At 28.5% G+C, this 21696-nt stretch overlaps 1 protein-coding gene and 1 long non-coding RNA gene across 3 annotated transcripts in view; one reads left to right on the top strand and one right to left on the bottom strand.

Moving 5' to 3' along the window:
- The window catches only part of LOC123271793 (sestrin-3), a 131909-nt gene that overhangs the window by 73466 nt on the left and 36747 nt on the right, over positions 1–21696 (top strand). The window lies entirely within an intron of this gene.
- LOC123272140 lies at positions 4835–9286 on the bottom strand. The gene is made up of 4 exons (XR_006511036.1): positions 9071–9286; positions 5948–6133; positions 5699–5786; positions 4835–5638 (listed from the first exon to the last, which is right to left on the bottom strand). It is a non-coding gene; the product is annotated as an uncharacterized LOC123272140 (long non-coding RNA).

Below are 21696 nucleotides of genomic sequence, written 5' to 3'. Positions count from 1 at the left end.
TCGTAAAAATCAAGTTACTGAAAGTCTAGTCCTGGATTACGATGTTACTATTGTAATTTTTCATAAGATTTTTTTTCCGTGTAGTTGTATCGTAAGTTTTCCCAGAAATTTTTTTTCCGTGTAGGATTAAGATATGTGGTAACTTTTATTCAAGATATTAACTTGTTTCAAGAACACCAAAGTTATTTTTATTTCTGTTCTTTTTTTTTCTACATCATCAGAAATAAGCTTTAAATAAGTTTCAAAATGGGTTAAAGAAAAATATTCTTAACTTCCCGCTAAAAAAATCGAAGATTTTCAAAAATCGGGTTATTGTTTTTAGCCCGTTTTGCAAAAAAACGAGTTTTCATCAGATCTCGACGTTTTAAGATCACAGCAAGCTTCCCTGACTATCCCCGCGATGTTGTCACTATGTCTGTGTGTGTATCTGTGTTTTTCCTGAAACTTAGATTTCCTGTGAATTTGAACCGATTCGGACCAATAGATTTTGAGAAATTTTGAGAAATCTCGAAAAAACTAAGAAAAAAATTTTTTTTGGAGGTGGTTTTTCTGGAATAACTTTTAAACGGCTTTATCGATCAACTCCAAAAACTAATCAGCTCTTAACTTTGAAAAACCACGTCGATGGCCGCCAGCCCGGTCAAAATCGGTTGATTCGTTCGTAAGTTATCGTGAACGAAAAAAAAACCGAAAAAAGTGTTTTTTCGGAATTACTCCGAAATTCCTTCTTCGATCAATTTAAACTTGAAAATTCTTTATGAGACTTAAAAAACTGCGTCGAATGCTGCCAACCGTGTGAAAATCGGTTCATTCATTCAGAAGTTATTACGCTTTGAAAATTCGAAAAATATTGTTCTATTAAAATTCTATCAGACTTTTGAGCTCGAAGAGCTCAAAAGCATAGTACAGCTATCTTTTTGAGCTCGGAGGGCTGAAAATGATACAAAAAGTATATTTTTGAGCTCGAAGAACTCAAAAACTTAATAAGTGCAATTTTGAGCGCTTAAGTATGGAATTAGCGGGAAGTTGCAGGGATGGCCTTTAGGTTCAACCGTTTTCCTAATTTTTTTGAATATTTTTAACGAATAAATTTTATCTTGAACCAATAACGTAAAATTCTTCAGAGAATCTGAAATTATTGTTACTTTTGGAAAAAAATTTTTTTACTAAAGAATTTGGTTTTTTTGATCGAAAATAATGTAAGATGTAGAATTTCTCAAGCTAATAAAACGAATTTTAAGACGAGAAATTCTTGAATCAGATCCAACGAAAAAATTTCTACAAACTGATTTTATTATGTTATAATTTTCAACAATTTATCTGTCAAAACAAAAATAATAACAACAAGAATAATGGTTTGATTTACAGTGTTAGAAATGAACATACATGCTTTTATACATAAATGATCTATTGTCTTATTAAATTCGTTTATATATTAAGCTCCATGAATTTCAAATGGGTTGACATGGAATTCCATCTTCACTTACTCTCACTGTACGGTCGACACGTGGGTAAGCTCAATTATCTACCCCTATGTGTTAGCTGTATCTGGATACATCTCATTTGAAAATACAACAGGAATAGAATACAATGCAATTTGGTCGAGCTACGGTTTCCGTATGCAAATTACAACTAGTATTACTCTCCGTAGTATAGTAATCGAATTGTTCTCCAAGACACGATTAACATTCACATTTAGACGTGAAAACTATTGGAATAATTATATATTGGTATAAGTAGCATAAATAAAATACTCATTCTTTATTGAACCATCTTGCGCAAATACAGTCAAAAAATTTGCATTATTAGATTAATATTTATTTGTATGAATTTAAATGTGTTTCGAGTTGTCAATTTAATAAGTTATCATTATCACATTAAAAAATTATTGAAAAATGAAACAAATAAAATATAATTTCTACTTATAAATTTTTGAAAATTTTTCATGGTTTTTATCTTCAATTGCATGCCTTAAGCGCGAAGCGCGCAGGTACGCTCTACTCTCGCCTAAAAATCGTGATTTCGATTAAAACTTGATTTTCATAATTTAAACGAAAAAAATTATGGATAAAAAGCATATTGAAATTAATAATAGTAACTACAGAATACGTTAAAAAAATTTTCTTATCGATTGAATAAGATTTCTCAGAAAAAACTCGTTTTTTTTTATGAATTAAATGAATAAGAGCGTGGTATTCACGGGAGCACTGGGCTTGATAACACCACAACTTTGTCAAAAATTACTTTCACGATTTAATTTTTTTGCACGCCTCATAGCGCGAAGCGCGTGAGGTTGTGCTTTATACTCGACTTGTCAAGTTCAAGCAATTTTGTGATCTTTAAATGCCTCTATCACAAGCATACTACACTTATACAATGATATAAGTAGATGTACACCGAAAAAACACTTAAATTAAACCATCTTTTAATTTCTAAAATCATTTTAAGTTGCTATTTTGAAAAAAAAAAACGTTTTGAAAAAAATTTTACGTGGACGTCCGGATGTCACCCCATTTTGGATGTACCAACGATTACTCCCGAACAAATTGATATTTCAAGACCGGACCTTTTTTATTAGTTTAAGAATTCGATGAACTGGGTCCGTATTTCATATCAGTGGCCTAGTTTACGTATTTTTTTTTTTATTGAATTTTTATTAAAATTCACTACGATACAATCGTACAAAGCCAAACGAACTTTTCTTATTTGTCACGTGAAAACTATGGCACCACTTGATCAAGTTAGATTTTTTTAGACTGCGTGCGCATATGACAAGAAAAAAGGGCGCCGATGTTTAAAAAAAAAAATAAAAAATACTCTGTAAGAAATTACTTAATTATAATTTTTTTTTTTTTTTTTTTTTTTTTAATCAATTACACAATTAATTGTTTTCTTGTAAAATGAATGAGCGTTATGAGGCGTGCACTTTTGGATTTTCCAAACTTTTTTGTTTTATTCCTGAGGAAGTTTGTCAAAAACCTTGTGAAAATTGCGTGTCAAAATAATTCCGTTTCGATACAGTTAATTTTTTTCGATTGTCAGTTCGGTGACTTTTTTTGCAATTTTGGCAGCCATATATATTATTTTTCATAAACAGAATTGAAATAACTATAAACAAGCAGAAACTATACATACATGATGGTATAATTACTAACTGTTTTATCATCTGTTAAAATTTTTCTTTAGCTCAACCTACAGAGGGAATAATACTACTCGCGGGAAAATTCAAATTAAAAACGAATAATTTTTTTCTATGATCTAAATAATTTATGTATGACATGAGCGCTTAAGGCATGCTCATTTGGATTTTCCAAACTTTTTTTTTTTGCTCTATTTTTATTCCAAAAAATTTTACCAAGTTTTATTCAAATAAATTCAATAATTAATTTTCTGCAAAATCTATTAAAATTACACCGAGCCCTTACAATTCGTAATAAAGAAAAATATTAAATTTACTTTTTTTGTAATGCCTACAAATAATAAAGTTTTCGATAACATGAATAACAATACTAAATTTTATTTTTTCTTATAGGTGAGTCTAAATAATCAAAACAATTTAATTACATTAATTGCTATGATATCTGTGATTAATTGATCTATAAAAACTATTTTTAATGACGAATATTTGTCGTGAGACAGAAATGTCGAACGTTTTAGTAATCAAAAAACCGTACGATAATAAAAGGAGTGTCAATTTTGGGAGGTGTGGCTTCAACGCACTTGAAGTAATGACAACATTTTTACTAAATTGGTCTGTCAATTGTAATCACTTTCTGTTTTGAAACATAACAAATTATGATATAAAATATATAACAAATTGCTATATTTATAACTCTAATATTAAATTACTTCAATTTAAACTGAAAAGTTTTCCTTATTAATAAAATCTTCATATCTTTAAATTAAAGTGTTTTCGTCACTCAATCGTTTATAGTTTTTAAGCGTGTATTAAAATTTTAAAACCACTTACTAAACTTCAATAAAGCATAAGTTTTTTACAAAGTCATGCTGGCAATAATTTTTTTTTTCTACTTGAAAAACTCGGTAAAATGAATAACATTTCCAGACAAGACAAATAAATTTACCTCATAACTTCTTTTCAAATAGCTTGTTTTTTTCATTATAGTTTTAGTTGGTGCGGATGTGACCAAGAAAGTTTCACACTCGTGAGCCTTAGGTCAACGACAACGGCCGTGAAGGTAGAAAATTTATAGTTCGAAAACAATCATTAAATCGATTTTTTATTTATACGGTTTTCCGAGGACAACGAGTAAAAAAATGATTATTAAGAAATAATTCAAATAAATTAATATCTTTCATTGATATATATCATGTAAAGTCATGTGATAAGATAGAATTTGTCACATGGACATATTTTTTAATTATTAAGTTTTTAATAGAAAGATAACACAATTTATTGACACTTGATTTCATTTCAAAGTCCAAATAAACAACCCGAAAGTATAATAATAATAATAATAATAATAACAATTAATTACGTGGATTATTCAAGTTATAATTTTTATTTTATAAATATTAATAATTCTGAAAAACCGCTTATTTTTAATTACAAACCTTTTTATAAACCTTATAGTCTTCACAATTTCTCTCTTTTTTTCTCAAGTTTCAAATCATCAATTAAATTTATGAGTAAAATCCAAAAATTTATCTATAAAATTTCTCTATTCAATTTAAAATCTTATTTTCTCGAATAGCGAAAATATCTCTATCAAAGTTTATCTTCAAATTCGGATAAAATCTATCGAAATAAAAATTCATGTTAAGCTATAAAATCTAATACCAGCATAAAGAAACTATAAAAAATTATAGCGCACATAAAAAACAATCATTATTTTTATTAAATTCATTTGAATATAAAGTGCACTGCTTTTTTATTATTATTAAAACTATTCGTGAAATTTATGAACTGAAAAACTAAAAGAACTAATCCTTCTCTTTTCGCATAAATTTTTGATGAATATCATAAAGATTAATATGTCTAGAATTATAACAGTATTTTCACTATATAGTACAAATAAGTATGAAGCATAAGTGCGAAATTTGGTACACGAGGCGTTAGGCGAGTGTAACAATTCACACACGAGTATTGTAATTACTCTAACGAGCTAGTTACATTAATTTTTATAACATATGGTCAAAGAAACTGAAACTAGGGATAAATTTTCACTGAAAATGTATGAAAAAAAAAATAATGGATGCGTTTACTAGATTAAGTATGCTTATGTTGCATGGCTCTTTAATAATGAAGGCTAAACGACTAAGTTCTAATTAAGGTAAAATAAAACAAACAATTCTATTACTCATAATATTCTTCTACAGAGTACGTAAGCAGCTAATTTCGTTAATCGAGGACCATGAATCATAAATGTATTTTTTGTATTTATCTAATTACAAGGTGTTAATTTTTATTGTCATTAGATCCAATCTATAATTATTTTTTTTTCTGAAAACTTCAATGTCATTTTTTACATAATTTAATCAGATCAAATAGTGTACATATTTTGTTTTGAAAGTTATAGAAAATATTTAACATTGTTCTCAAGAACACAAACCAGAACAAATTGGTTACTTTCAATTAGTAATTGTACAATGATTCACTCGTTTACCTATGTTAGACCTGTAAAGGTTTAAAAAACAACAATTTATCCATCATAAATCTAATACAGTAAATCATTACCTTGACTCAATAAACTCTGTTGTTTTTAATAGAATTCTTAATAGGTGTAATTAGTTGATTGTATTCTTGAGTTCTATCAAAATCGAATCTAGAAAATGTATAAAACATTTTAAGTTTTTTTTTTTTTTTTATTTCAAATTAATTCTGTTTGTTTCTTTATAAATTATATTCTTGTATAACTCGTGATCTAAAAAAACAAACAGTATATCTTAAGTAGGTATCATATCTTAAGTAGGTATCATTTTTCACATGAAACTTATTTTGAAAATTTAGAGCGGAATTTTTATCGGATTTTATTTACAGCCTTATAAAAGTTTTTTCTTGACTTAAAACTGTGATTGATAATCCGTAATGATGATAATTAAAAATAAGTCACTTCCGAGGTTGTCTTCCGAGCCGAAAAATTCAGTATGAATTATTATAAATTGATCAACACTGAAAAAAAATTTTAAATATTTAATTTATAATTTTTTGTAGAAATTATTTTATAGCATTAAATTTTGTAGCAACCGTGCGTAAATACAGAAATAATCTTTGAAATGATCATGTTCGTCCCATTTCAAAACACGGTAACTGACATTTTTAGATTATTCAAAATTTTCTCTATAAGAAAAGAGTTAACACTCTAAATTGGTAAAAAATATGATAGATACAGAGAAGAGATACAACACTTGAGGTAAATAAAAAATGCAACATTACCAACAATACCAAAAGAAAACTAGGTAAAAAAATTTTGCGGTTACTGTTTTGGAATGAGATAGCCGTGATGTTTAATTATATTTTAATGATTAAAATAATAATTGTCCTAACAATTTGAAACGTGATCAGCTATCGAAATGAATAAAAACATTCTGTTGTTACGATTAGTATAAAAACTTGATTTTCTATAAATTAAATAATTCTGTTAACATAAAACTAATAATAATAATAATAATAATAATAATAATAATAATAATAATAATAATAATAATAAGAATTGTAAGAATAAGAATACAATTAAATTTATTAAACAATCAAAGTATTGCATTAGAAGCAAAATTCGATACCGAAAAGGTGGCGTGGTTCGAACATCACATAGAATAGAATCATACCGTAATGCCAGGTGTTTCGCCAAGTTATTTTCGTGAGCAATTTCACCCCACAATCTACAGAGGCTTACTTGTGTATTTTTAGTGGCACGCGGCATGCGGTATACCACCTCTGTGTTTCGCCATCACACCGAGTAATAAAATATTTATCAAATTAACTTTACATATTATGAATTTTGGTTTTTAATTCAAAACGCGTGGAGATTTATAATTTTTCTTTTATTTATGAAAACCAAACGATTGAAAAACATACGGCTATTAATCATAACAAGTGTTTTTTTCACGCTCATTTGTTAATATTATCGCATGAAAATATAATCGATGACTCAGCGATTGAGATAAATCATTTATATTTCCGTCTTCTACTGTATACGTGACAAATAAGATAAGTAAATCTGTTTTATTATTAGTATTTTTAAATTGTTTTTTTTTTTTCCATTACTATAATTTTCATCAGCTTAAATGCATAATGATACACATGTTGAGTTGAAAAAATTATATATATATATATATATTAGGGTGGCGCAAAAAAACCGACTATTTTTTTTTTGAGTCTCGAGTATAAAAATGTTAGTTTTTGATGTTTTAAGAGCCCTCACCAAAGGACAGCTTAAAGAAAAATTTTTAAAAGGTCACTCCAAATTTTTTAAAATTTCAAAAATCGTCAAAAATCGAATTTTTTTTTTTTTTTAAATTTTTTTTCTCGTTACGGTATAATTTTATAGACCCAAAAAAAAATAAGTTTCTGAAAGTTTCAGTTCAAAATTAAAATTTTGAAAGATCGCTCATAATTTTTTTTTTTTTTTCTTTAATTAGTCATATCGCCGACTTTAAGTGTTAGGAGTGGTACGTTGGGGTCTTTTTGGTTTGAAAAAATCTTAACCTATGCGGCAAGGTCAAATCTCAACCAAGCTGGTTTCTAAGACCAGCTTGGGATTCGAACCCACGCCTGGCAGTTGATTAAATAAAATTATTAAATTAAAAAAAAATTATATTTTCTATGTTGTGCTTGATTTTTAGTTCATCTCGTGATGTATTTTTATCGATTATTGTACTAAATAAAAAAAAAAAAATGCATGGAATTTAAATTTGAATAGTAAAAGGTCGCTCGAAAAAATCTAAACTAATGCACTAATAGATTGAAAAAAATTATGAGCGACCTTTCAAAATTCAAATTTTGAACTGAAATTTTCAGAAACTTATTTTTTTTTAGTCTATAGAATTATACCGTAACGAAAAAAAATAAAAAAAAAATAAAAAATTCGATTTTTGACGATTTTTGAAATTTAAAAAAATTTGGAGCGACATCTTAAAAATTTTTTTTTCTGTCCTTTGGAGAGAACTTTTAATACATCAAAAACTAACATTTTTTCACTCGAGACTTAAAAAAAAAAATAGTCGGTTTTTTTGCGCCACCCTAATATATATATATATTAGGGTGTGCCAAAATGTAACTCCCGTGGAGAACCTTTTAAAATTGGAATTTTGAGTTCCGCTTTTAACAGGGGCTGTGTTTGGGCATTTCCTGAGATATTTTGGGGGGAGACGATGTATTTGATTTTCATAGAATTTTTTAACAGAAGCTTAGTTTGGGCGTTTACGGTGAAAATTCAAAATTTGGGCGGAAGTGCCCAATTAAATCTCCTGGTAAAAATCCTATAAATAATCAAATATATCGTCTCCCCCCAAAATATCTCAGGAAATGCCCAAACACAGCCCCTGTTAACAGCGAAACTCAAAATTCTAATTTTAAAAGGTTCTCCACGGAAGTTACATTTTGGCACACCCTAATATATATATATATATATATATATATATATATATATATATATATATATATATATATATATATAAATATATATATATATGTTTACATGTTTATGGGCAATTATATGCCAATACGAACACGATGAACATTTCTGTGTCATCGCTGATAAATAATGCCAACGTCCACTCTACTCGTGTTTTATAAAAATAAATATAAATACACAAATTATAAATCTTAAATTATCAGGTGTGTTTAGAGCTCGCTGCTTCTTTAAATAGATCTCGCTTAATGCATGGTCAGAATACTAATAAGATTTTGTCGGTCACAGTCGGGCAGGTCATTGACTTTTTTCGAACACAGTAAATAAATAAATAAATATTTTATTTTTTTTTCTTCTTTTTTTTCTCACAGGATAAACGCAATTTTTTTTATAAATGTTTTTGTTTAAAAATGAAAAAAAAAAATTACTATTCAACAACTTAATTGCATGTGAAATTAAATAATTTATAAACTCACTTGGAAATCCACAAATATTTAGCAAAAATCACTATTTTTTTAATTAATTGAATAATTATAATTATTGAAATAAAAGTGAAACGCGATGTACATATTGAAATTGATTTTATAGCAATTTATTTTTTATTCGAGAATTAAGCGGATTAAAAGTATCTGTCGACCAAATTGTTACTCTACTCATTTAATTGGAGAGATCGTGACTAACTCATAATTCACGAAGCGCGCCAAGGCAGAATGAGATCACGTGTAAGGCACGTGATCAGAACAACGTACGAGTGTCAACACACGTGCATTAAAAAATGAAGTATCAAATACACTAAATACGAATTATCGATGTACTATACTTCGTTATAAATACTATGTTATATACTTCGTTTGCTAGAATATTTCATTTGTCTTATCCTTAAAATCGCGTTCTTCAAAGGGAGTTATTCTTATCTTGACTTTTAGCAGTTATTGTGATAAGTAATATTTCGTTATCGCCGGCTTATCAAGTTATTATCTGAAATAAGTACTTAGGCTGCTATGATACATTTAATCATTTCAATAATTAGTTAAAAATATATTTGGTTATTATTTGAAATTAAAATCTTTATAAATATAATAACTGGAACTTACTGATAATTGGGAATGTTGTATTGAAAAATATAATTAACCACCCAAAATAAATTTATTTTAATACAGTTAGTACGGTTAGTATTCAAAACTTTTGCTTTGATTAAATATAATATTCTGACTCCAATTAGTTCAATTATAAATCGATTGGTCTTTTGCTAATTGGTTAAAAGCACTTTGCTGTTTGTGTATCAAGTATTCAACTAAAACATTGATTGCTTTTCAGTAATCTTTGCTGACGAAATTGGGTTTATGAAATAAATTGTTACAAATGTATTTTACTATTATCGGTTCCCAAAAATTTTACAAATATATTTTGGGAAAATGAACTTTATTGTAAAATTTGATTATTATGAAAATTTTAACTTAGGTTTGAACTTACTAAAGTTTCAGAGAAATAAAAAATAATTCCTTAATTGGTTATACAACTAAGAAACTTGAAGATGAAGATTTAAAATTTTCAAATCATAGTTAAATTCGATAAAAAATTTTTTCGTTATGACTCCTCAACTTGAAATACTTATAAAATATAAAATTCCAAATATTTATTGTTACAGACAATCAAATTTTATTTTAAAAAAAGTTTCATGTAATTTTTTCATAACTTTATTAGTTTACTACACGCTAAGAAATTTATGATAATGATTACCATCATTCATTTTTAATGATTACTATTCCCCATGATAATTTAAATATTATTCATTTTTGTTATTAATTAAAATCTTGCATAATAACTATTACCATTACAAAACTAATGATTACCATCATGAGAGTAATAGTTACCACCACGATTGTAATGATTATTATCACGATATTACCAGTTACCATTATGATTTTAATGGTTACCATCGTGTATTTAAAGACTTCAATATTGTTTTCAAATAGTCCTTTAGGTAGATTCCTTCAAAAATTTATATTAAAATCAAATTTTTACAAGATTTTCCATAATAACTTAAAAACTTTAATGAATGAATAAATTCTGAAAATTTAATTTCCACAAAATAATAAAAATAAAGTTTGGAAAATCCAAAAGTGCACGCGTCACAACGCTCATTCATTTTTTTAGAAAAAAAATAAATTGTGTAATTGATTAAAAAAAAAAAAATTACAATTAAGTAATTTCTTACAGAGTATTTTTTATTTTTTTTTAATATCGGCACCCGTTTTTCTTGTCATATGCGTACGCAGTCTAAAAAAATCTAGCTTGATCAAGTGGCGCCGTAGTTTTCACATGAGAGAAATAAGAAAAGTTCGTTTGTTTTTGTACGTGTGTATCGTAGTGAATTTGAATAAAAATTTAATTTAGAAAAAAAATACGTAAACTAGGCTAATGATATGAAATACGGCACTAGTTCATTAAATTCTTAAACTAATGAAAAAAACCCGGTCTCGAAATATCAATTTGTTCGAGAGTAATCGTTGGTACATACAAAACATGGGTGACATCAGGACGTCTACGGAATAGTATATTACACACCTAGGGAAGTAAAGTAAGAAATGTCTCAGATCACATGTAATTGTCGGCCGAGGCGAAGCCGAGGTTGACAAACATGTGATCTGAGGCTTTCTTATCTACTTCCCGTGGAGTGTATACTATTTTTTTGCTCGGCGAAGGCAGGAAGCGGCACTTTCGTTTAGCGCAGCGGGCCGAAAGTTGACGCTTTCTGCCCGTCGAGCAAAAAAATTTTTTTCGAAATGTTTTTTTTTTCAAAATCGCAACATTAAATGATTTTAGAAATTATAAGATGGTTTAATTTAAGTGTTTTCTCGGTGTACATCTACTTATATGATTATATAAATGCAATATGGTTCTGATAGAGACATTTGAAGATCATAAAATTGCTTAACCTTAACGGGTATAAAGCACAACCTCACGCGCTTCGCGCTATGAAGCGTGCAATAAAAAAAATCACGTGGGTACTCAAATAACAGGTCTCGATGACTGTAACATCGGAATGAGATTTTGTCTCAGAAAATTGAAACAAAATTTCAATAATTTTTTAAAAAGTTATTTTAAATAATTTCGCGCTTCTTAAAAATCTTAGAAGACTGAAGCACTTAATTATAAATACAAATGCTACGCCCAAACAATTTGACAATTGGTTTCTGTATTTATAACTTCCTGCTACGAAAATCAATTATTTTCAAAAAATCAAAAGGTTATTGGTTTCACCCCGGTTTTCGAACATTGAGTTCTCATTAGATCTCCACGTTTCGAAGTCCTAGGAAATTATTCTGACTATTCCTACGAGGATGTCTGTGAGTGTAAGCTCCTTATTACTTTTAAACTAATGTGTCGATCAATTCCAAAAACTGCTCCCAACATAACTTCAAAATTTTAGGTTGAATCGTTTGGTAGGAAACAAATTATTTTTTTTTTTGCTTAAAAAACTGCGTCGAATGCTGTAAGTCCCATCAAAAACGATTGATTAGTTCGGAAGATATCGCAATTATAACTTTTAATAAAAGTATGTTCTCAACAACCACTAGAATTTCGAGCTCGAAAAAGAATAAAAGTTATGTTTTTGAGCTTGAAGAGCTCAAAACCGGAATAGGCAATTTTTCAAGCATTTCTACATAGCGGGAAGTTCCAAGGATGATATGCAAGGTCAACCGTTTTCCAGATTTCTTTCCATCGATGATGATAACTATTACTATCTTGTATTGTCAATATTAATATCAATATTGTAAATCTTATAATATTGATGGCAATTATCACCATCATGCCAAAATTTGAAATTTTACCATCGTTTGATGATAATCATAACCATAAATTTCTCAGCGTGTAAGAATTTAGATTTCAAATTTTTCCAAACATTCGAAATTTATTTTAATATTTATAGTTAATATTATCATTATTTAAAGCGATAAATGTTGTACTTTATTGATAAATCTTGCCCGCGAATTAAACGTTGAGTGTAATCTTTAATTTACGAATCTCCGGCATTACCAAGGCTGTTTATTATTCGCTTTCATCTCGGTCGACCATTTATCGTTAGGGTGTCAAGCGGATACTCGAAGCCGGCCTCTCATTTCCGGGATGATTCTCCTCTTCTGATAAACCAAGAGACCATTACCATCACCCTAACTATCATGCTGGTGTTATTGATTGACACGACACGAAATCAATGCTCGATTATTTTCGTTCTTCAACAGATAGTTGTCTTTGATGCAAATTTCTTTAGCTTCAGCTAGAAAATTCACAATCAGCTTTAATGATTCACTAGTTCATTACTAATGTAAATAAAGTTTAGAGTTTAAAAACGAGCATGGCGAATTCAAAACCGCATTTCTTTAATCGTGTCTAGTCGCATGTTTAATTCGATGTACTGCGTATGAGGTATTTAAAAGTATGAGGTTAGTCAGTGTGGACAGTTGGCAGCGACTATTACAAATTAAACGGCAGGCAGCAGCGACGATTTCAGCAGACAGAGTGGTGCCAGCTCGATCGCTTTGTCCCATACCTAAGTTTCTTTTTTTATCTCTATTTTTTCGCTCTCTATGTCTATCCAATCGGCATTTTAGCCTTTGTTTCTTGGTAACATCTGCAACGATCTCTTTTTCCCAGTACACTGATGCTGATCCCGTTGTTGCTACGATACGTAATTTTCACTAGTGCAGTCATTTAGTTACTCTGATTCCCCCACTTAACGAGTCGAGGTCGAGCCAGCAGAAGGGGAATAGAGATCTCGTCTCTGTATCTGCTGTATTATATAATCTTATCTTTGAGATTGTCATTGGCACCTTCAACGTTTCAGGGACATTAAATGTTATCATATTCATATTTTCTTGAGCTAATTTATCAAATAAATTTTCTTGTGTTGTATCTTTATTTTTAATACTTATCAATGTCGTTTTTTTTTTTTTTTTTTTTTTTTTAAGATACTGACAATAATAATGATGTTATCCATTTTAATCGATGTGCAATTAATAGCTGATCACATTGGTAATTTTATATTCATAAAAATGTAACATCGTCCTCGACACTAATTTGTGTGTTAAAACTCATCAAAATATAAATTTAGTCTTGTTAAAGTGTGATCCTAACATATCTAACGCGATGAGATCAGCTAATTTCAGACTTTTCAAAATATATTTCAGCGGGCACTTTATTTGTTGAATGGAAACAATAGGTACAAATTATTAGATGAAACCTTCAAGTTTTTAATAAAAAACCGTAAAGTAGTCTGATTTGATCTTGCGATTATTTGTACTGAGTAAACGTTTCCGGAAATGGCTTGCAAGAAGGAAAAAAAACAAAAAGAGAGACAATTGAGATTAAAAAATAAACATTTAACTGCTTAGCAACTAATTGAATCTAAACTTGTACTTCTGCAAACGTGCACAGCATCATATGTGCACCTGCACATATTTTCATGGACACGCGACCGCAAGGAAGGCATTTCTGTTTTATATCATGTATTATGTTAGAAGTGTTGTCGGTAGATTGTAAATACGCCTAGAATTAATATAAATTAATACCAAGTATTGAATAAATCAAAACTGAATAATATCGGTTATTGTAATTTTTTTTGTTTTTTGTATTATGTATCGATTCAAATACTTTAAATATGTTTTTTAATTTAATAATGCTAAAATACTCAAATACGTGAGTCATGCGCACAATAATAGTCACATTCATTTAATAAATACTACACCGACTGTATTTTATTCGAATAATTTATTTTACTAAGATTCTTTATTTGAGCTCAAAGAGCTTTTGATAATTATCACTCTTGTTTTTAATTTGATCAGCAGTTTTAAGACAATAAAATATTTTAATGTTGTTTACTTGATATTTCATCATTATTTTTATCGGTCATGTCTATATGTAGATATCTACTCATATATATATATATATATATATATATATATATATATATATATATATATATATATGGTGTCTTCCATGCCAAATCGACCACTTTTCAACCTTACCCCTTTCGATCTCGCTGAAAATTTTTTACCTTTTTCTACTCGATGAAAGACGGTTTTCAGAATTTTTTCAAACTTTTTATCCAACCCAAAAAGTTATGAAGCTTTCAAAAAATGGCTCTTTTATTTTCAAATAGCCATAACTCTCTCAAAAATTGACCTTTCGGGACGTTTTTTTTCAAAATTTTTGTTTTTAATTGAATTTTTCGAAAAATAAATAAAAAATTTAACATGATCGCTTCTATGAAATAATCGCGTTTTTTTGTATAAAATCGTTATTTTTCGAAGTTCGTCATTCTCAATTTTTTTTTTTTTTTTCAAAAAAAACTTCAATCAATTCTACATTTATCTCCGTTTTTCCCAAGTTGGGCCGATTTTTTTCTATTTTTTATTTAGTTGAAAAATTTTCAACATTTTAAAAATGCAGAAATTTTTTTTTTTTTCATAAATATTATTTATATAACATAATTAATGTAATTATATGATTTTAAGGTATTATATTCTCTATATATTGTCCTAATTTACCATTATAATTACTAGGATTAATGATTGATGCAGTTAACATTTAATGACTCAAAAATAATGCAACAAATTATTTATTAATTTCTTCTTTGGCGTTTAAATATTTTACAAATTCTGTATTCATTCGAGTTAGAAAAGTTTTTAACGCACAAACAACCATTTTTGTCGGGAATTACACAGTGTAGTTGTTGAGTTCCTACAATTGGTTTTGTTTTCAAAAATCGTTCATTTAAATCATCAACTGCTGTATTATAATCCTCTTCTGGTGAAAAGTTGACGATAATATTTGGCAAGTTGTCCGAATCAGAAGTCCATTCAAAAGTCCTACAGGTGTCGTTATTTGTTTATCAACCGCGAGTTGGAGACTTGCTCTTGCTGCAAGTCGTTTGAGGATGCCACCAATACCATCACACGGGCCTTTGCCATGGGCAGTCGCAAAAATGCCATTCAGCAGGAATATCAAAATCATCTTCATGATAATATAAATTCACAAAGTTTTTAAAGTTTTTAAATTGTTGAGGAGCCCCATCAGAAAAATAATAAATCTTGTTACAACGTTCAGGAAGACTTTTTACATAATCAGTAATTATTTTGATGAAAACATGAACAGCAACAGCATCGTGATTTTTACACCGGCTGCGTTGTTTACTTGATGCCATTATGTGGAGATCAAATTATCTCAATAAATGTAGATTGGTACAATCAAAATAATAAACACCCTCAAAAAGAATAGATCAGGAAAATGTTCATAAACTAGAGATTTTTTTACTTAACAAACGTAATGGCAAAAATATTTTATTCAACTCTATGAAGCACAAAAGATTTATAGGTTATGTTTTAGATCTCAATATAAAAGAGCCGTATATATTTTATAAATTAGAACATACTCTAGTAAACTGGCTGTAGGTAAGTCTGTAATTATCATGCCCTAGGTTATCGATCGTATTGACGTATTAAAATTTGAATCTTAATCGTTGTAATGGTAAATTTGGACAATATATAGAGAATATAATACCTTAAAATCATATAATTACATTAATTATGTTATATAAATAATATTTATGAAAAAAAAATTTCTGCATTTTTAAAATGTTGAAAATTTTTTTTCAACTAAATAAAAAATAGAAAAAATCGGCCCACTCTGGGATACACGGGGATAATTGTAGAATTGATTGAAGTTTTTTTTGAAAAAAAAAAAAAAAAAATTGAGAATGACGAACTTCGAAAAATAACGATTTTATACAAAAAAACGCGATTATTTCGTAGAAGCGATCATGTTAAATTTTTTTTATTTATTTTTTCGAAAAATTCAATTAAAAACAAAAATTTTGAAAAAAAAAAACGTCCCGAAAGGTCAATTTTTGAGAGAGTTATGGCTATTTGAAAATAAAAGAGCCATTTTTTTGAAAGCTTAATAACTTTTTTTGGGTTGGATAAAAAAATTTGAAAAAATTCTGAAAAACGTCTTTCATCGAGTAGAAAAAGGTAAAAAATTTTCAGCGAAATCTAAAGGGGTAAGGTTCAAAAGTGGTCGATTTGGCATGGAATACCCCATATATATATATGTTGAGGCATCCGAAAAAATCAGCAATTTTTTTTTATAGGTAATTCCAAAACTTTTACAATTTCTTTATTATTATTATTATATCCTTTTAGTTTTAAACTCTTCAAATAGTTTAACTTTATAATTAACGCATTTAGGTAAAATCCTTTCATAATAAAATATAACTTTCAGGATTATAATATAATATCCTACTACATATTACGTATTATCTGACGGTCTGAAAATATAATCTCCGAAAGATAAAACGTCACTCAGAGAAAACTTTTGTCAGTTTTCATCATGTTGTATGCATGTGCATAAAATACTTAAATTTTAATGATTTAAAAATAATTTATAAAAATCCGTTTTCCAGTGCCTCGAAATAAAAAAATTGTTGTAGTTTTCAGTAAACTTAGAAAATAAAAATATTGTATCTAAAACTTATAAATCATTTTAATGAAATCTATTCTGATAAATTAAACTATCAACAACAAGTACGAAATCATTTTTTTAATCTATTTATTGAAATTTTTATTGTCACTATAAAAGTTATCAAAAATAAGACAGAGAAAGTTTATTGATTAGTTAAATACTTTTCTTACTCCACATTATCTTTTGAGATAAACGGAATGAAAAAGTCGCTAAAAGTGGGTTACAGTTATAACTATAGACAATAAACAGATTAATAAAGAATGGATAAAATGGAAATACGTATGTAAAAATAGCTATTATTTCATCTTTGTAATCTAGTTTGAGAAGATGATGAAATAAGCTTCCGTGTTGCATTAGTCTAATAATAAAATAATATGGATTATTTATCGAGGTCCTGATATCATTCTCGCCAATAGTTTTGTCTTAACTCAACTCTTTGTTTATATAATTAACCAACAGTGACTTAAGATTACGTGCTTAATCTAATTTATTAATTAAAATACTAATAAGCGCATAATTTATAACTTTTATTTTATAATTTTTATTCTTATTTAAATTTTATGAAGTTAATTGCATATAAAATGCTTCTATTGTATTGATTTTCTAGGTTTTGAATGCACTCTATGTTGTCTTTTTATTTTGCTTTGTTGTTTCGACATCTACGATACGTGATATGCATTCGGCAATATCAAACTTATTCATGTTATTCACGATTCATCGAATCCCTTCGAAGTCGTAAATGTTTTTTATGGATTCCTGGCTGAAGATTTTCCATTAGTCAACTACTGTTTTTTTACTTTTGTGTTCAGTACACGAAAAGTCCTAAAAAAAAATCTGGAAAACGGTTGACCCTAAAGGCCATCCCTGCAACTTCCCGCCAATTCCATACCTAAACGCTTGAAATTGCACTTATGACGTTTCTAAGCTCTTCAAGCTCAAAAATACAATTTGTGTTCTATTTTGAGCTCTCCGAGCTCAAAGAAATAGCTTTTGTATGCTTTTGAGCTCTTCGAGCTCAAAAGACTGATAGAAGTTTAATAAAACAGTATTTTTTGAATTTTCAAACTGCAATAATTTCTAAATGAATGAATCTATTTTCACGCGGTCGGCAGTATTTCACGCACTTTTTCAGAATCTATGATAAACTTTTGAACACAAACTGATCGAACCGAAAATCTTTTCGAAAATCGAACCGAGAATTTTTTCGACAACGATAACTCTCGAACGAATCAACCGATTTTGATGGGACTGGTGGCAATCGACGTGGTTTTTTAAGCTTAAAAGCTGATAAGTTTTTGGAATTGATCGGTAAAGCCGTTTAGAAGTTATTCCAAAAAAACGATTTTTTGAAAATTTTATTTTTGAGATTTCTCAAAATCTAGCGAACCGAATCGATTAAAATTTTCACGAAATTTAATGGCAATGAGTATGGTTCCCCCATAATGAGCATATGATTGATACCTATAATGATCATTTTATTATAGAAACCATTCCAATAATTTTTGGAAATGTTCCTATAAATTTCTCTCCGTGTAGCTAAATTTAATCAAAATATCCATAGAATTCATTGAATGTGCAATAAATATATAATACAGTTAATGAAGGTTGTGAAGAAGGAAACTCGATTTGATGAAAAATTTTTTTTAATTTAGTAATTTATTGTTTAAGGGGGGCGATACATGAACCGCCTTGATCTTTACCGTTTTCTGAGGATTTTTTTTAATAGGAATGAATGAACCATTTTGAAATTTTGTAGGGTCATTTATTATATATTGAAGTACAGAAAAAAATTTTTTTTCTCTCCGAGCTCAAAAGTCTGATAAAAGTTTAATAAAACATTATTTTTTTAATTTTCACACCGCAATAACTTTTGAATGAATGTACCGATTTTCACGCGGTTCGCGCCATTCGACGCAGTTTTTCAAATTCTATGATATATTTTCAAACACAAATTGATCAGACCGGAAATTTCGGTGTAATTCGAAAAAAACACTTTTTTTCGATTTCTTTCGTCAACGATAACTCACGAACGAATTAACCGATTTTGACCGGCTTGGGGGCTAGGGAAGCTTCCGAGGACCTCAAAACGTCGAGATCTGATGAAAACTCGATTTTCGAAAAACAGGGTAAAAACAATAACTTCCCGATTTTTGAAAATTTTCAATTTTCTTAGCGGGAAGTTAAAAATTTGATTTTTAAAAAATTTTACATGTATCGCCCCCCTCAAAAACTGACAAAAAATCTTGTCAAAATTCTAAGTGATTCGTGTCCTTAATTGTCAATAAATAAAATTTTCAAGCTACAAATTTACACTTCGTGGCCAGGAAATCCGAAAAAATTAATGTAAAATCTATTTTCTCGTGGAACGCTATAAACGACGAATAAATATTAAAAAAAAAAAGTGTGTGCGTGTAATCTTTACGCGCGATTGAAGTAATACTTATTTGGCGTTGACGGCATATATCACTGAAATGATTAAATTTTAACTTGAATAATAAATATCACATTATAATTTAATTATATTTGGCTCCCCGCTTTTATTAATCCCGCCAAAATTTCTCAGCAAAAATTTCTCACAATTATTTACAATTAAGTACAATTATTTCTAAAAAAAAACATTAACATGGCTTTTTTATTATGGTTTTTGTGTGAAAAAATATTGTACAAGAAATTATTACTGACAATTGTTGTCGCGAAAAATTTTTGCATGAGAAAAAAGAGACGGTCACCGATATTTTGCATACTATTGTCAATATAATTTAATGGAGATTAATTTGACACTTTTCAAAAATTGATTTAGTTTACTAGAAACGGAAAAAAACCTCAAAATAGGTCAAAAAATTTTCCTGTCCGTCATGTATGAAACTCTGAAAACACTATAACTTGCGAAAAAATGCATCAATTAAGTTAAATTTTTTTTTTTTAATTCTTTAGGATAATTGTAGGCCACCGAATGCGAATGGTTAGGTAATTCAGTATCATTCATGTACAATTAACAAAATAAAAAAGCCAGAAGACTGTATATCTATATATATATATATATATATATATATATATATATATATATCCATGTAAAATTTACATGGATGGTGATATATCTATACAAATTATGTACATTTACTCCACCAGGGGCGGCTGTGCATTACTTTCCTAGTACGACTGTTTTTTCGGCAACTAATTTTGAACGACTTATGTTTTTTTTTTTTAATATTTCATAATTAAATGAGCATTATGAGTCCCGAACTTTTGGATTTTCCAAATTGAATTTTATAAAATGTCGCAATCGTCAGAAATTTTATTAATAATTTATTTATTACAAAAGTAATAAATAAAAAAGTATGCTTAGAGATTTTCAAAAAACTTTGCAATTTAAAATAATTTTTTTAAAACTGTTGAATTTTTATTCACTTTGCTATTCACAATTGATCCGTTTTAAAATATTGGAAATAAATAATCCTAATTGATTATAATATTTGCCACTAGCTGGCGTATAAGTCGAGAAGCGTGGAGTATATAACATTCACTTACGACCAATCCAAATTATTATTTTTGAATAGCGGAAACTACACAGACTATATAGTAAACGTTACTTCCGTCAGAAAAAAAATCTGAGTTACTCCCTAGTCGCGCCTAAAGAAGCTTTACTTCAATAAGTTTGGAAAATCCAAAAGTGCATGACTAGTAATTCTCATTTAATAATGGAATAGTAATAAAATAAGATAAAGAGTGGTGGTGTACTTATGGCATTCAAGAACTGCATTAGGGTAATACCAGTTTGTATTAATAAAATTACGGGGTGTTTTGAGGATATTGATGCGCTATGTGTTAATATTATATCAAGTAGAGGGAGATCAACAACACTGGTATTGGTATATATCACTCCAGATATTAAATCAGATCTATTTGATCAGTTTTTTGAGCAACTCACTGTGTTTCTATCGCATCATCATCAGCGGCATCTTATGGTTATTGGAGACTTCAACTTACCAGGATTCTTCAGTCGTTATTGTGAGAGGAGTAAGGACGTTAAGACGAATGTGACAATAAGTTGGCAGGCGAATTTTAATTTAAAACAGTATAATATCATATTTAATAAAGATGATAAGTGCTTAGACCTAGTATTTGCAAACTTGAGTTGTTCAGTAATGGAGTCTCAATGGTCGCTGGTCAAGGTAGACTCTTATCATCCTGCGTTGTTAGTATCGTTGTTCATAAATAAGATATTGAGAACTACTCACTTGAGTAGTAATCATGGTAAATTAAATTTTAAAAAACTTGATAAAGTCGCGATTTGTGGGGCATTAAATGCTGTTGACTGGCACTCGGTTCGATTACTGGATGATGTCGATGATAGTTGTAATGAATTCTATAGTAAAATAAATTCTATTTTTTCAGATTTCGTCCCAGTTCATAAGAATGTAAATAAAAATGTAATTTATCCGGCATGGTTCAATGCAAACGAAGGCTGATCTGAGGCTGAAAGAGAAGCATAGGTTGAAGTATATTAGAACTAAATCGGGGTACCATTTAGCTCAATATCTATACCTTCGTAAGTTGGTTAAGGAAAATATCAAAAAAG

This window comes from Cotesia glomerata, linkage group LG1 (assembly GCF_020080835.1).
Source record: "Cotesia glomerata isolate CgM1 linkage group LG1, MPM_Cglom_v2.3, whole genome shotgun sequence".
Taxonomy (NCBI): domain Eukaryota; kingdom Metazoa; phylum Arthropoda; class Insecta; order Hymenoptera; family Braconidae; genus Cotesia; species Cotesia glomerata.
Note: the sequence above shows the minus strand (reverse complement) of the source record. Positions and strands in the feature narration are given on the sequence as shown.